Here is a 12,102-nt window from a genome sequence, read left to right as displayed (position 1 = left end):
ATTTGGGGATTTGGGGGTTTTATTGTGTTTCTTGATTGGTAGTAATTATGTGATTGTATGTTAGGAGGAGGATTAGTAGAAGAAGCCTTTTGATATCAGCTGTTGAGATCGTCTGACTGTGTTGCTTTCCAGGTAGAGTTTCCTTACTCAGTATTAGTCCCATAATGTGTTGTTGGTGTTTTGTGGTTGTTGAATATTATCGTACTCGTATTGTGACGATTGTTGGATTTGGTTGTTGATAGTAGTTGTGATTGATTGTATCTGTCTGTGTTCTTCGGGGCACGTCCCTGGCTGAGTGGAGTCACTTGCGGGAGTGGCTTCACGCCCATTATTCGCCTTCTGTGGAACCCGCCACATAAGGGATGTGCACATTAAAGAATTTGGGTTTATCGCTCGACGGAGATGAGCGGGGATTTGGTGGGTACGGCTGCGGTCCCCCACTGGCGGCGTGGAGTGACTGTTGCGATGGGCACTCAGCGGGGCTACACACTTTAGTGTGTAGTCGGGATTGTGGAGTTGGGATTGGAGTTCGGAGTATATCCGTGATGATTCAGCTGTTTGTTTACTTGTGTTGTTGGTTTATATAAATTGTGTGATTAGTACTGACCCCGTTTATTGTTTTAAAAACTGTGGTGATCCATTCGGGGATGGTGAGCAGTTGTTGAGCAGGTATGAGTCGAGTTACATGGGGTAGCTGGGATGTGCCACCGTCTGATGATAGAGTCTTCCGCTGTAGCATGATTAGTTTATTAAACATTTCATTTAGCTGAGTAGACAGTTGGTCTTGAGAACATGTAACCATATTTTGGTATTTGGTTTTGGATTGTATTCTATTCACTAAAGTTATACTCCCTCCATACCACACCAATGGTAACATTGACTTTTTCACACTTATCGAGACACGTTTTGCAACGTAAATATCTTTTATTACACATTATTAAAAATTATAAAAATTTGATATTTTTATAGCATTCATGATGATAAATCAAACAAGATCCCACATGACTATATTTTGTCTTATAGATTAAGAATAATATCGAAGATTCCCTACGACCATGAATAGTGGCAAAATAGTCAATGTTACCATTGGTCTGGTATGGAGGGAGTACTATTTAAATGTTGTTTAGTTATTGTCTTATGATTATCATTGCCTCGGGCAACCGAGATGGTAGCATCTTTATACCTGAGTGGTCCTGGTAAGGCACTTGGAGTATGGGAGTGTTACAATTACAATGAAACCCTTCAACCTTGTTCACTATAACTCTACCTACAGCGTAACTTGAAAACAAAATCGATTTACTGCAATCATTCTAACAAACACATATGTGATATACCACGTTATATGACAGCATCAGGGCTCTGAAACTCAATTGTCGTTATAAAATGAAAACATTACTGACCTTTTCTATGGTATATTCTCCTCCGCCTACTTTCGTACTGCTCGAAGGAAAATAACACACACACACACACATATAGAGAGAGAGAGAGAGAGAGAGAGAGAGAGAGAGAGAGGCGGGATCTCGTGAGTTTGGTTCTTATGGTGAGTTTGTGCTTTAAAATCTCAGCCATTGAATTAAGGTAAATCAACGGATGAGATGAATCTCAACATAATAAAAAAAAAAGAATATAGTCCTCTCAAAAACACTTTCGCTGTATCAACAGCTATCACACGACCCTATTCAAGTTTTTATCTCCTCATTCATGGATAGGTGTCAATGGAGTAAAATTTTAGTTAGCTTCCCACCGTTGCCACCGTCGATCTTTTCTCCGTCATTTTCTTCTGGTCTTTTTCAATTAATTACATCAATCAATTGCACTTATTAATTTGAATTAATTGAATTGAAGTTGAATTTCTAGTTGCAATTTATTCGCTTTGAATCGAAGGTAGCTCGGGATAGAATCAGCTCGTAAAGAGCTCGCCAATCTCATCAATTTATTCGCTTTAAAGGAGTTGTACCGAACTCGGATTCGATGTGAAGCTTGTATTAATGATAGTTGGAGTGTGACAAGGTTCGAATTGGGTTGATGGTGATGTATGACGAAATGAAGGTGGGTGATGGAGTTTGTAGATGGTTGGTTGAGTGAGGTGTTGGGTTTTGCTGGTGGCTGCACCTGAAGGAGCACGGTGGTTCATTTCTGGGGAGCGTCGAGGGTGTACTGGCTGGTTGTTGTCGGCGATGAAGATGGAACGGCAGGTCAGAGGAGCTTGTGGTGGTTTGCTCGGGTTTATCGCCGATCGATGTCGGGTTCATATGGTGATGAGTATTGGTGAATGGAATCGGGGTTTCGATGGGTTGCACGAAATTGCAGTGATTGGCGATTACAGTGTTTTGCGGTGCAGTAGTGGCAGCCGGTTCATTTTTGCATTTTTTTTGTAGTCAAATTGTGCGAACACTGCGAACTGAGGTCGGGTTTGTTGTTGATGGTGTGCTCGAATTGTGGTCTGAGATAGGACCCAAGTGTGTGTCAGGATTCATTTGGCTATCCAAGATCTCCAAAGATAATGTTCTTGGATAGGCGAAAGTCCTTGAAAGGCTTTTTTATCAATTCACTTATTGTTCATTTCCTAGGATAATGCAGGATATTGATGGCGTGTTGAATACCGCGGTTGGAGGTGGCGAGAAAGGGTATGTAGGTGTTCTACATGAGGGAGCATTCGAGACGAAGGTTAATGCGACAGTTGAGGGGACGAATCCTGCGGATTTGCTGGATTCGACGGATAAGGATATGTTGGATGCGAAATATTGGGAGATCAGTATGTATGATGTATGTCTGTATAGTGTAATGTGCTTTTGGTCGGTTGTTTACTTGTTTATAGCCGGTTAAATTAATTCAATTCATTTTCAGAGCTTTGTACGGTCCTATCGTCTTTTAAAACTCGTATTAGTCAAAGGTCAAACCAAGTATTGTCCCAAATATACCAAGTACTTGGGTCAAAAGATGACGTGTCTGTAATTAAGGGTAACACTGGAGTAACAGTACGATAGCACTTAAATAACATCAGAATAACACCGGAATAATACTCCAATAACACACGGATAACACTACAATAACACCACAATAACACTACAATAACAGCACAATAACACGGAAAAAAAAAAGAGTAAAAAAATCAAAGTAGTAAAAAAAACCAAAGTGACACCGGAATAACATCACAATAACAGCAGAATAACAGTAGAATAACAGCACAATAACACATGAGAAAAAAAAGAAAAAAAATCAAATTCGTAAAAAGAATCAAAATGACTGCAGAATAACATCACAATAACAGCGGAATAACAATAACAGCAAAATAATACGTGGTAAAAAAAAATCAAAGTCGTAAAAAAAAAATCAAAGTAAAAAAAAAAGCACAATAAAAGCAATAATACGAGGTAAAAAAAGTAAGAGTAAAAAAAATTAAAGTAAAAATAAATTGGTACAAAAAAAAAAGGAAAAAAAGGTAACATAATGAGAAAATTAGATAAAAACATAAGAGAAAAAAAAAATCAAAGTTGTAAAAAAAAGCACAATAACAGCATAATAACACGAGGTAAAAAAAAGGAGATAAAAAAAATTAAAGTAAAAAAAAAAAAGAGTAACACTAGAAAAAAGAGAAAATAAGTAAATGACGGTAGTTTTATATGACATGTAAGATTAGATCTTGGCCATTCATCTCTAATATAATCTAGTGGCTGAGATTTCCAAGCACAAACTCACCAAAAGAAACAAAACTTACAAGAACCTATATATATATATATATATATATATATATATATATATATATATATATATATATATATATATATATATATATATATATATATATATATATATATTATATATATATATATATATATATATATATATATATATATATATATATATATACTAGTATTGGTGGCCCGGCTTCGCTCGGGCTACCTCTACTTACCATTAATTTTTTTTTATTAAATAAAATTATTTAAAGTTACATAACCCATAAATTTATCATTAATATATTTTTCTACGACATATCCTAAAATTACGATTAAATAAATTTTGAGACAAATTCACTACTCGATCCCGCTATTAATATTTTACTCTTATTAATGAAATAATAGTAATAACATTTCACTATTGCCCGTAATCATTGTTACTTTCACTACTCCCACCGTAGTTATTGTTACTGTCACTACTGTCGCGTTAATATTGATAATTTCACTACTCCCGCAGTAATTATTTTTACTTTCACTATTGCCGCATTAATATTAATTATTTCACTACTCCCGTTGTTGTTTCTACCACTTTCACTAATCTCGCTGATAATATTGTTACTTTACTATTCAAATGAGTGATTACTATCATATAACTATATCCAATGTTACTGCAATTCTTTTCTTTACTGACGAAATTACTTTTACTACCTAGGCATGCAATTTTAAGAGGATTATATATTTATAAATATATTACGTATATGCATTAAATTAAATCGAAAGAATTATACAATATTATATATTATGGAATCTAAATTGAATTATTTATAACCTACTTATATTATATTTTTGTATTTTAAATAATTAACATATCTATACATCTAATAAACTATAAAGTTTAATAAAATTGCATAGATTTTAAATTTAATATATAATTTTATGATGATAATAATTAATACCATAAGTGTGTATGTTTATACTAATTAATTATTTTATTTTAAGGAAATTGATCATCTTCTAGTATTCTATAAATATTTAGGAAAATTACCAAGCATCTTCTTTCTTTTAGTCTCCTTGAAATTGACCATCATAATTAATTATTTTATTTTAAGGAAATTGACCATCTTAATTAATTATTTTATTCTAAGGAAATCAACCATCTTAATTAATTATTTTCTTTTAAAGAAATTGACCATGTTTAGGAAAATTACCAAGCTTCTATATAATTTAATTTTAACCCAAACAATATAATATTTGCATTGAGATCCCTTAATCGGGTCCATCACACGGTGCTAGTGATTTAAAACTATATATTATAATTAATTTGTATAACTTTCTTTAATTACATTGAAGTTCCTTGGTTTCTGGAATTAATATATAGTATTGATATATATATATATATATATATATATATATATATAGAGAGAGAGAGAGAGAGAGAGAGAGTAAAGTTCAAATAAGTCCTTCATATATTTTGAGTCCATAAGTCCCTCCCATATCCCTTAGATCATGCTTGGTGGATGCTTGAGATTGAAGGTAAGAAACACATTTAACACTAATTAATTCACTTCTCTCTCTAGTTTTAATAATACATTTACTAATTCATTATCATACACAATTAACACCACCATTTGTCTTATACTTCAAAGTTTCTGAAAATTTTGTTAACATTTTTCCTGTTTCGGTTTTTTTCGTTTTTTTTTTTTTCGAGACAAGTTTTCGACATTTTAGGATTTTACGAGTGTAATTCTAACAAGAAAAAGTGTAATTTTAAGGAATGTTTACGAGAATTTTGCGTTTTACAAGTTTAACTTCAGACTTTTTCGAGTGATTTTGACGAATAATATTTTGAATTTTTGTAATTTTATCACAAATTATTATAATTTTAGCATTTTACGAGTGTTATTTTAACGACAAAAAGTGTTATTTTAGTCCAGGTAAGTGTAATTTCAGTCCAATGAGATTGTTATTTTAGTCAAGGAGAATGTAATTTTAGTCTAGAAAAGTTTAGTTTTAGTCCAGAAAACTACAATTTCAGTCCACTGAGAATGTAATTTTAGTCCATTGAGAGTGTAACATTAGTCCAATGAGAATATGACCAAGTCTGAGAGTGTAATATTAGTCCAATAGAAGTAAGTGTAATTCTAGCAGAAAAAGTGTAATTTTAGCCGAAAAAAGAGTTATTCTAGCAGAAAAAAGTATAATTTTAACAGAAAAAAGTGTAATTTTAATGGAAAAAAGTGTAATTTTAACAGAAAAAAGTATAATTTAATGGAAAAAAGTGTAATTTTAACAGACAAAAGTGTAATTCTAACAACAACAAAAAGTGTAATTTTAATGGAAAAAAGTGTAACTTTAACAGAAAAAAGTGTAATTCTAACAACAAAAAGTGTAATTTTAACAGAAAAAAGTGTAATTTTAACAGAAAAAAGTATAATTTTAATGGAGAAAAGTGTAATTTTAACAGAAAAAAGTGTAATTTTAATGGTAAAAAGTGTAATTTTAACAGAAAAAAGTGTAATTCTAACAACAACAAAAAGTGTAATTTTAATGGAAAAAAAGTGTAATTTTAACAGAAAAAAGTGTAATTCTAACAACAACAAAAAGTGTAATTTTAACAGAAAAAAGTGTAATTTTAACAAAAGAAAGTGTAATTTTAACAGAAAAAAGTGTAATTTTAATAGAAAAAAGTGTAATTTCAGCCGAAAAAAGAGTAATTCTAGCAGGAAAAAGAATAATTCTAGTAGAGAAAGGACTAATTCTAGCAGGAAAAAAGAGTAATTCTAGCAAAAAAAAAGTGTAATTGTAGGAAAAAAAAAAAGTGTAATTTTAGCAGAAAAAAGAGTAATTCTAGCAGAAAAAAAAGTAATTGTAATTCTAGTAGAAAAAAGTGTAATTCTAAGATGAAAAAAAGTGTAATTCTAACAGAAAAAAGAGTAATTCTAACAGAAAAAAGAGTAATACTAGGAGAAAAAAATGCACATCTAAGATGAAAATCAACAAATAACCTTAGATCTATTTATTAGATCTCAGACTAAAATAAAACGATCTAATATAACAATTGAAGAAAAATGAGGAGACGACATTTTAAATATATCTAAGATTAAAATTAACAAATTATATGAGATTTACTTAGTAAATGCAAGACTAAAATAAAAAAATTCACAAAATAAACCCATCCGTGGCTAGCGGTGACCACCACCTTTTTAAAATAAAAAAAAAATTGTAAAACCTTTGTATGATATGAGATCTATTTTACAGATCTAAGATTAAAATAAAAGTGTCTCAGGAAATAAAAACAAGATCTAATAAATATAAAACAGATTTTTGGAACAATATAAAACATACACCTATTAAAACTAGATCTACAATTTTAAAAATATATCTAATACGATTATGTCAAAAATGTACTTCATATTAATAGATCTAAGATTAAAATAAAAAATTTACTTCATATTAATAACAACAAATCTATTTGATAGATCTAACATATAAATCAAAGGTCTAAAAAAAGTTGAAAAACTGAATTTGAATAAAAACATCCGTGTAAACAAAATCTTAAAAAGCAAAAAAAAACAAAATAAAGACACGACACACAACAAAAACAAAAACTAACACAAAAAAAGTAGGTGAAGATCAAAATAAAAAACAAATCTGATAAACACAAAACAAAAACAAAAAAAAAAACAAAAAACTTTCAGAACTGAATTTTGGTGATGGGTGGTGTGGCGTCGGATGGTGGTGATGTTGTTGTCGGGGTGGTGGCGGGCGAGCATGGGGAGGGCGTGTGGTGTTGGTTGGTGGTGATACTGTTGTTGTCGGGTGGTGGGAGCGCGAAAATGGAGGTGGATGCGGTTGTTGGTGGTGGTAACTTATTCAGATCTAAATTTTTGGTGGTTGTTGGTGGCGTTTTTGGGGCGAGCATGGTAAGAGGTTGGGTGGTGGTTGTGGTATCGGGTGGTGGTGATTGTCGGGTTGGAGAGTGGATGGCTTAGTGGGTTGTCGTCAGGTGGAAAGGGCGACGGAGGTGAGGCCGTGAGTGGTTGGTGGTTGATGGAGGTGGTCGTTGGGGTCGGATCTGGAGTGGTGTGGTCGCGCCTGTTGTTGTGGGTGGTGACGGGGGAGATTGGTGGTCGGTTGGTGAGTGTGGCAGTGAGGGCTGATGGCAGTGAGGGCTGATGGCCGTGTCGGGTGGCAGGTGTGTGATGGGTCGTTCGTTTTAGAGGGGGTGGTGGGATTTTATTTTTCTGAGATTTGTTTGGGGTTTTTTTAAGAGGATTTATTTAGGTTTTTGAGAGCATTGTAGTATGAAATCAGGAGAGGTGAGGAAGAAAGAGAAAAAAAATGTATATATATTAAATTAGTGAGGAATTAGTGATTAATTATTGTTGTAGAGAGAGAGGGGGTTAAAACTCCTCCTTAATCCTCATTTTTGTGTTCAATCTCACCCATTCATTTTTCTCATCCAATGACTTGAATGAGGACTTATGGACTCACACTTAAAGGATGGACTTATATGATCTCAACACTATATATATATATACATATATATATATATATATATATATATATATATACATATATATATATATATATATATATTATAAGTCCACCATATGTTTTGAGTCCCTAAGTCCTATCCCTTACCATTAGATTCTCCAATATGGATGGTTGAGATTAAAGACAACAAACACACTTAACACTAATGAGTTTCCTATACACTAATTAATCCTACTTTCTCTCTCTAGCTTTAATTATATATTCACTAATTCATTATTATACACTTAACAAAAAAAAGGTCTTCTTATACTTCAAAGTTTATACAAATTTTTCGAGTGTAATTCTAACAAAAAAAAAAGTGTAATTTTAACAAAACGAAAGCGGTTTTGACGGATATTATTTTGAAATTTCAAATTTTGAAGCAAGTTTACGACAAATGTTGCGTTTTACGACAAATTTGAAATTTTGAAGCAATTTTACGTCAATTTTTGAAAAATATTTTTTTTTTCAAATTTTAACATAACTCATTGTAAATTGAGTGATTTATAACTTATAAGTGTAACTTTAGTCAACTAAAGTGTAATTTTAGTACATTAAAGTGTAATTTTAGTCCAATTAAATTGTAATTTTAGTCCAGAAGTGTAACTTTAGTCCATTAAATTGTAATTTTAGTCCAGAAGTGTAACTTTAGTCCTTTGATAGTGTAACTTTAGTCCATTGAGAGTATAAAATTTAGTCCTTGAGAGAGTACCCTTAATAGAGATAAGTGTAATTTTAATACAAAAAAAACATAATTTTAATAGATAAAAATGTAATTTTAATGGAGAAAAGTGTAACTTTAATAATAGAGAAAAATGTAATTTTAACAGAAAAAAGTGTAATTTTAATAGATAAAAGTGTAATTTTAATGGAGAAAAGTGTAACTTTAATAATAGAGAAATATATAACTTTAACAGAAAAAAGTGTAATTTTAATAGAAAAAAGTGTAATTTTAATACATAAAAGTGTAATTTTAATAGAGAAAAATGTAACTTTAATAATATAGAAAAATGTAACATTAACAGAAAAAATGTAACTTTAATAGAAAAAAGTGTAACTTTAATAGAAAAAAGTATAATTTTAATGGAGAAAAGTGTAATTTTAATACCACCACCAATAGCTATAAGAAACCGAAAAAAATAAATGTAACTAAAATAATATAAGATCTAAAATTTAAAAAAATGAAAAAAAAAACACAAACAATCAGATATAAAACATTAAAAAAAAAATCAAAGAAAACAAAAATAAAAATCCACATCTCTATGGACAAAACAAAACAAAAATAACCACCACCATGACGTTTATAAATTGAAATCTGAAAAAAAAGAAAAAAAATTAAAGAAATCTTCCAAAGAAAAAAAAAAGTTAAACTAGATCTAGATTTTAATTTTCAACAACCCACAAAAAATCTACAATTTTTAAGAATAAAAATATCAAACGAGATATGAAAAAAACGAGTTCACCCACAAAACCACCAACGACATCCAACAAAAACACCAAAAAAAACCAAAACTGAAAAAAAAAAAAAGAAAAAAAAAAAAGAAAAGTTAGATCTGAAAACAAAACATATTGACGTTGTGGACAAATCTCTGAGATTCATTGAAAGAGGAGTCCATAAGCTATAACATATTGACGTTGTGGACAAATCTCTAAGATTCATGGCAATACTACAAAATTTTACAGCTTCAAACGTAAATTCACACACAACCTCAAACATGAACCACAATTTTTTTTTCTATTAAATTGTTAGATCTACTCATAAATACAAGTTTTTTCAAAAAAAAAATCTTATATTTGGAATCCTTGTGAAATTTTGATCCAAAACGGTGGTAGTATGGCGGAGTTGGGCGCGGTGGGTGTAGTGGCTGTGGGTAACGGTTTGAGTGGTTGTCGGAGTGGTGGCTGCGGTAGTGGAAGGTGAGAGAGGAGAGGTCAGGGGTGGTGAGGGGACGAGCGGTGGAGGTGGTCGTCGGTGGTGGAAGGTGAGAAAGAGGGGTGGGTTTTTAATTATTTGCATTTTGAATTATTTTGATTTATTTAGTTTTGATTTAATTAGGAGAAAGTGGATGATTTGTGTGAGATGAGAGATAAGTGGGTGAAAAATTAAATTATATATAGTGAATTAGTTATTAATTAGGGGAATTAAGGAGTGTAGAGAGGGAAGGGGTTAAATTAGCTAATTAATGACCTTTGATCTCACCCCTCCATTTTCCACATCTAATGGCTCTAAATAGCATTCATAGACTCACACTTTGGGAGCAGACTTACATGATCCTAATATATATATATATATATATATATATATATATATATATATATATATATATATATATATTCGGGATCCTATGAGAACCATCAAGATAATGAGAACTGTGAGAACCACTCACAACCCTTGGATCTTATAATAAATGACGATCGAGATACACTCGCATATTCCCCCAATCCCAAAACCCTCCAACACCGTCATTTTACACATTACTTTCTCGCTCTTTTTTTCTCTCTCTCGTTTCGATCTCATTTTCGCCTACGCAATTCTCTGCCGCTCCGACTATCTCTTTCATCCACTCCTGCATTCATCACACTTCAGCATCTATCTCCAATTGTACACTTAACCGCCATTACCGTGACTTCATCTACAATTATCATCCGCCTTTGTCTAGTCTGCTTCCTTCTTCGTTTGCTATGATTTCATCTGCGTTTCTCTTGCTTTATTCCTTCCAAATTAGGTAATTTCTCAAGATCCCCGAATTTTTGTTATGAATGCTTGAAGTTCTGTGTGGTAATTGCGTTGTAATATTTCAATTTTTGAGGAATAAATTTTGTAAAATTGCGGTTTGACAGCAACGGCTGCATCGTATTAGATGCGGTGATGATTGTTTGTGAGTAGGCTGCTGCCTTAACTACCAGTAGAGAATTCAAATTCTGTGGTTTATTGCTGGTTAAAGATTAGTTGATTGATTGCCACTTTAGTTACTAGCTCCCTTGTTTTGAATTAGGTTTCTGAGTACTTGTACTTGTTTAGCTAAAGTTGAATTCTTACTTTGGAGGGTACATTGTGTTCTGGATGTTTCTGTTTCAGTTTAGTTAATGTGGTTGGAAATTGAGGGTTTATTGCCTCGAGGGTTCGCATATGGCGGGGTAAGGAGTGTTGGTTGTACACAGCCTTACCCCGCTCTTTTTTCGACATAGAGAGGTTGAATTCCGGGATTTGTTATTGATTAGTCGCCATTAGCTGATTGCCCTCACATTACGTTATTGCGTACATGAATTTGGAAATAAGGTTTCAATCGTGTTTGGTGCCCCCGCTGTTTGCTAGCTTCGTTTGGTCAAAACTCTGGCTAACTTCTGGAGTTCAATACTAGTATTGCTGGTTGATTGCCTACGTGAACTTGGAAATAAGCTCCGAGCGTTGAAGTCATCGCAATCTTGCGCAGTTTATGCAACGACCCGAAAAATACCGTCTTCATTGTAAGTGGAAGAGGTAGAGAGATTCTCAGCAAGTGGTTCTCCTCTTGTGAAAAGCTTGGATTATCAGCTGAGCATGGCTACTTTACTCGGTACTTACACATCTGTTTTTTATCTTCCGAAATCTTTGTGTATTTTTCATTTAGTTACACTGTTAATGGGTTTGACTCACATATAAGAGTCTCTCCCATTTTTTGTGGAATTTTTCCTTCCTTGCAAATAGTAAGATGTTTTTTTTCTTTGATTGTAGGTGGAGTAAGAATTCTCCTTGGGAGTCCAGCATGCAAGGCACAGATTTGGATTGGAAGACGGTTGTCCAACCGATTATGGAGCATTATGCAGAGGCAACAGATGGGTCTTCCATAGTGCAAAAGGAAACAGCTTTGGTGTGGCATTGTCAAGATTATGACCTTGATTTTGGTGT

This window comes from Silene latifolia, chromosome X, assembly GCF_048544455.1.
Source record: "Silene latifolia isolate original U9 population chromosome X, ASM4854445v1, whole genome shotgun sequence".
NCBI classification, from domain to species: domain Eukaryota; kingdom Viridiplantae; phylum Streptophyta; class Magnoliopsida; order Caryophyllales; family Caryophyllaceae; genus Silene; species Silene latifolia.
Note: the sequence above shows the minus strand (reverse complement) of the source record.